This window comes from Nomascus leucogenys, chromosome 14 (assembly GCF_006542625.1).
Source record: "Nomascus leucogenys isolate Asia chromosome 14, Asia_NLE_v1, whole genome shotgun sequence".
NCBI classification, from domain to species: domain Eukaryota; kingdom Metazoa; phylum Chordata; class Mammalia; order Primates; family Hylobatidae; genus Nomascus; species Nomascus leucogenys.
Window position 1 is genome coordinate 48,818,052 of NC_044394.1, and position 5,841 is coordinate 48,823,892.

The 5,841-nt window shown below is 39.1% G+C and overlaps 1 non-coding gene across 1 annotated transcript; it reads left to right on the forward strand.

Annotated features, from left to right (window-relative positions):
- The first annotated feature begins 2,317 nt into the window (after positions 1–2,317).
- Positions 2,318–2,456, forward strand: LOC115838514. The gene has a single exon (XR_004033529.1). It is a non-coding gene; the product is annotated as a U4 spliceosomal RNA (small nuclear RNA).
- The last annotated feature ends 3,385 nt before the right edge of the window (positions 2,457–5,841 follow it).

The window sequence follows — 5,841 nt, forward strand, 5'->3', positions numbered from 1 at the left end:
GCAGCTTGCTATATAAAGACTACTTTCTGGAGGGCAAGTACAGGAATCAACCATCTCTCAGCCACCAGAGATATTGCTTCTGTTTGTTAGTTCCTATTAAATGTTTCTTTCTTTCTTGGCTAGGTGTGGTGGCTCATGCCTGTAATCCCAGCACTATGGGAGGGCAAGGCAGGTGAGTGTCACCTGAGGTCAGGAGTTCAAGACCAGCGTGGCCCACATGGTGAAACCCCATCTCTACTAAAAATACAAAAATTAGTCAGGCATGGTGATGCACACCTGTAATCCCAGCTACTTGGGAGGCTGAGGCAGGAGAATCACTTGAACCCAGGAGGCAGAGGCTGCAGTGAGGTGAAATCATGCCACTGCACTCCAGCCTGGGCAACAGTGATTTTTTTTTTTTTTTTTTTTGAGACAGGATATGACTCTGTTGTTCAGGCTGGAGTGCAATGGCATGATCATGGCTCACTGCAGCCTCCACCTTCCAGGCTCAAGTGATCCACATCTGTCTCCCAAGTAGCTGGGACTACAGGCATGCATCACCATGCCCAGCTAATTTTTGTATTTCTGGTGGAGATAGAGTCTCACTATGTTGCCCAGGCTGGTCTCAAACTCCTGGGCTCAAGGGATATATCTGCCTTGGTCCCCCCAAAGTGCTGGAATTACAGGCATGAGCCACCATGCCCAGCCTAAATGTTTCTTTTGGAGAAACTGGATTTGTTAGTCTCTTTCTTCTACCTCTCAGCTCCTTTGGCCTCTGAGGGTGGGTTTACCTGCTTACCACAGAAAAAAGAGGTAATGTAAGACAGGAAATTATATTTTTTTAAAAAAGTGTTTTAATTTTTAGTTTTTTATTTTTTGAGATGGAGTCTTGCTCTGTTGCCTAGGCTGGAGTATTGTGGCATAATCTTGGCTCACTGCAACCCCCACCTTCCAGGTTCAAGTGATTCTCCTGCCTCAGCCTCCCAAGTCTCTGGGAATTACAGGCACCTGCCACCATGCCCAGCTAATTTTTGTATTTTTACTGGAGATGGAGTTTCACCATGTTGGCCAGGCTGATCTCAAACTCCTGACCTCAAGTGATCTACCCGCCTCGGGCTCCCGAAGTGCTGGGAGGAAATTTTCTCATGTTTCATGGTTGGGTGAGGGAGTATCAATAGATTAATATATCAATAAATAGAGTTATAAGCCTATATTACATAGAATTATGTGTGCATCCACCCAAAGAATACAGAAAATAGTTAAATGTGGTTATCCTGGAGAGCAGGACTCCTTCATGGAGAGCAAGGCTTTGCTCATTTAATATTATTCTATAGCTCAGGAATCAGTTAACTATAGCCCACAGGCTGGCTGCCTCTTTTGTAAATAAAGTTTTATTGGAACACAGTCATACTCATTTGTATAAATACGTGGATGTATGAGTGTATGGATGACTTTGTGTTGATAATGGCAGAGTTGAGTAGTTGTGACAGAGACCACATAGCCTGAAATATTTGTCATTTGGCCTTTTAAGAAAAAATTTGCTGACCTCTGCTATAGACTATGATTTAAAAAAAAACAAAAAACACCCATATGTATGCTTTATCCTGATTTAAAAAAATTAAAGTGGGGGGAAAGTCTAAACTGCCCACTTTTCAAAGCCTATTTCCAAATCACTGTAGACTTGAACTCTAGGTTATAAAACTTCCACATAACTTCTTTTTATTCCTAAATTGTCTCTAGTCACATGCATTTGATCCTGGAACTGGAATATTCACCATATTGTTCTATTTAATATTTCCAGCTCACAATAACAACAACAAAAATGTGGCATACAAAAAACCATGAAAAGCACACTCTGAAGAGATGAAGCAACCATTGGGACCAGACTCACACATGACACAGATGTTGGAGCTATCAGACATTAATTATGATTCACATGTTAAAGGACCTAAAGGAAAAGGTAGACAGCATGCAAGACCAGATAGGTAATTTCAGCAGAGAAATGGAAACCATTATAAAGAATCAAATGGAAATACTAGAAACAAAACACAGTAATGGAGATGAGATGTGCTTTTGATGGGCCCATCAGTATAATTTGTAGAGCTGAGTAAAGAATAAGTAAACTTAAAGATATTACCCAAAATAAAATGCAAAGAGGAAAAAAGCAAAAAAATCTCAAGACAGTACAGATAATCCAAGAACTGTAGGACAATATCAGAAATATCAGACAGTCTAACATAAGCATAATTGGAATTCCAGAAGAAGAGGAAAGAGAAAATTAGGCAGAAAACATATCTGAGAAAAATAATGGCTGAGAACTTTTAAAAATTAGTGACAGAGCCATATGCAGTGGCAGTATCATAGCCAATGAGGTTTATCTGAGGTGTAGTTATTGCTAATTGAAAACTTTTCCCAATATTCCACCATGATGACTTGAAATATAGTCAGCATTGGCAATTTTTGACAGTCTGCACAGACACTGAACTTTATAGTTAAAAAAAAGAAAAAACTTAGAGACACAGAATCAAAGACCTAAGAATACCAGAGCACACCAGCAGAATAAATACCAAAAACAAAGAAACAAACATACCTACACATATCATATGTAAATTGCTGTAAATCAAAGACAAAGAGAAACTCTTGAAGGCGATCAGAGAAAATAAACATGCTATCTATTGAGGAACAAGGATAAGAATTACAACAGACTTCTGTCAGAAACCATGCAAGCCAGAACACAATGGATTAACATCTTTGAAGTACTAAATGAAAAAAAAAAAAAAAAGTCTGGCAATCCAAAATTCTATACCTACTTAGAATATCCTTAAAAAGATATGAGAAGTTAAAACCTTCTCAGGCAGACAGAGATTGAGAAAATTCATTGCCAGTAAACCTACTCTACCATAAATATTAAAGGTAGACCTTTAGGCTGGGTGCGGTAGCTCACACCAGTAATCCCAGCACTTTGGGAGGCCAAGCTGGGTGGATCACAATGTCAGGAGATTGAGACCATCCTGGCTAACATGGTGAAACCCTGTCTCTACTAAAAATACAAAAAAAAATTAGCTGGGCATGGTGGTGGGTGCCTGTAGTCCCAGCTACTTGGGAGGCTGAGGCAGGAGAATGGTGTGAACCCAGGAGGCGGAGCTTGCAGTGAGCGGAGATCGCGTCACTGCACTCCAGCCTGGGCGACAAAGTGAGACTGTGTCTCAATAAATAAATAAATAAATAAATAAATAAATAAATAAACAAATAAATAAATAATAAAGGTAGATCTTTAGGGAGAAGGAATATGATAAAGGTCAAAAAAGCATCAAAATAAAATAAATAAAAGCAAAGTAAAACATTTTTTTCTTTATTTATATTTCCTCTAAAAGATAACTGTTAAAAGCAAACATACTAACAATAGAATATGTGTTTATAACATATGGAAAAGTGAAATGTATGGCAAACAAAGCACAAAAAATGGGAAGGAAGAATTGGAAATATATTTTTATAAAATCCTTACAATAATTGTGGAATTGCATAATGTTATTTGAAGGTATACTCAAATTATTTTAAAATGTATATTTTAAATGCTAGAGCAACCACTAAAACTGTTTGTAAAGTATAAATGAGATAAAATTGAGTCATAGGAATACTTTAATAGAGGGGATATTCAATATTGATATATTAATAGAAGAGATAAAATTGAATCATAAAAAATACTTCCAGTCTGGGCAACATAGGAAGACTCTACCTATGAAAAAAAAAATTAGCCAGCCATGACGGCACACGCCTGTAGTTTGGGAGACTGAGGTGGGAGGATAGCTTGAGCCTAGGACGTCAAGACTGCAGTGAGCTGTGATTGAGCTACTGCACTCCAGATTGAATGGCAGAGTGAGACACTCTCAAAATAAAATAAAATAATAGAAAAATAAACACAGAGAAGGTTGTAAAAGAGAAAAAAACAGCAAACAACAAATAGAACAAATAGAAAACAGCTAGTAACATGGTAAATTTAAATCTGACCATATCAATAACCATTTAAAATATGAATGGTCTAAACATGCCAATTAAAAGACTATGACTGAATAAAAAAGCGTGCCTCAACTTTATGCTGTCTACAATAAACCCACTTTAAAGATAAGACATACATATATTAAAAGTAAATGGATGGAGGCTGGGCATGGTGGCTCATGCCTGTAATCCCAGCACTTTGGGATGCCAAGGTGGGCAGATCACTTGAAGCCAGGAGTTTGAGACCAGCCTGGCCAACATGGCAAAATCTCATCTGTACAATTTAAAATTTAAAAAAAGGAAATAGATGGAGAAATGTACACTATGCAAACACCAGCCAAAAGAAAACTGGAGTAGCTGTATTAATTTTAAAGTAAACTTAAAACAAGGAAGATAATCAGGAATAGAGGCATTATATAGTAATAAAGGTGTCAATTATCCAAGAAGACATAACAGTTCTCTACATGTTTGCACCTAACCACAGAGGCTTCAAAATACCCAAGACAAAAACTAATAGATTTGAAAGGAGAAATAGAGAAATCCACAATTACAGTTTGAGAGTTCAACACTCCTCTTTCAGTAAATGATGAATAAGTAGGCAAAAAATCAGTAAGGATATAAATGACCCAAACAACACGATCAACCAATTTGGTCTAATTAACATTTGTAGGACTTTTCATCCAACAACAGCATTTCTCAAGTGTACATGGAACATTAATTAGCCAAGAACATTTGCCATATTTTGGGCTACAAAATGCCCATGTAAAGGCAATATTCCATATAACAGGTAGTTGTAGCAGGTTTGGATAGTTTCAAACAAAGTTCCTCTTTTCTTTTACCTGTCTCCTTCTTTCCATTTCTGCTGCCCTTCCACTCCCACTAAGAAACCCTGCACGGAAACATTCACGTAGCTGATTACCTTCTCTATTAATCCATTCAGTAGACATTAGCTAGACACCTACTGTGTACCAGGTGCACCACCATGCTGACTGGGTGTAAAGTAAAAGACGGCATTGCCAGGGCTGGTGAGTGCCTCGCAAATGAAGACTGCAGCCTTCTCCAGACTGAATCAAAGCAATGTCCTGAGAAGGAAGGAGGGGCACAGAGACTGAAGGTATTGGAAACTAGGGAGAGCGAAGAGAACTAAAAATGGAAGGTGATTCTTTTTCTTTCTTTCTTTCTTTTTTGTTTTTGGAGACAGTCTCGCCCTGTCACCCAGGCTGGAGTACAGTGGCGCGATCTCAGCTTACTGCAATCTCTACCTCCTAGGTTCAAGCGATTCTCATGCCTCAGCCTCTGGAGTAGCTGGGATTATAGGCACACACCACCATGCTGGCTAATTTTTGTATTTTTGGTAGAGACGAGGTTTCACCATGTTAGCCAGGCTGGACTGGAACTCCTGACTTCGTGATCCACCCGCCTCAGCCTCCCAAAGTGCTGGGATTACAGGCATGAGCCACCACACCCAGACTCTTTTTCTTAATAAAAAGCTGTCTGCCACAAGTATCAAAAATAAGCTGGCCTTATTTGTGGCTGACCACAAAGGCTCAGAGTTGGTGGGGCCCAAGAGGTCACCTCTCCTAGCCTAGACCCAGACAGGCAACCACAATCCTAAATGTAGACCACACTAGACTTGTATGTTAATCAGGACTGCCATAACACAGTATCCCAGACTGGGCAGCTTAAACAAGAGAAATTACTTTTTTCGTAATTCTAGAGACTGAAAGTCAAAAATTAAGGTGTCAGCAGGGTTCGTTTTTTCTGAGGCCTTTCCTTGGCTTGTAGACGGCCACCTCTGTCTTCATATGGTCTTCCTTCAGTGTGTGTCTGTGTCTTAATCTCCTTTTCTTCTTAGTACACCAGTCA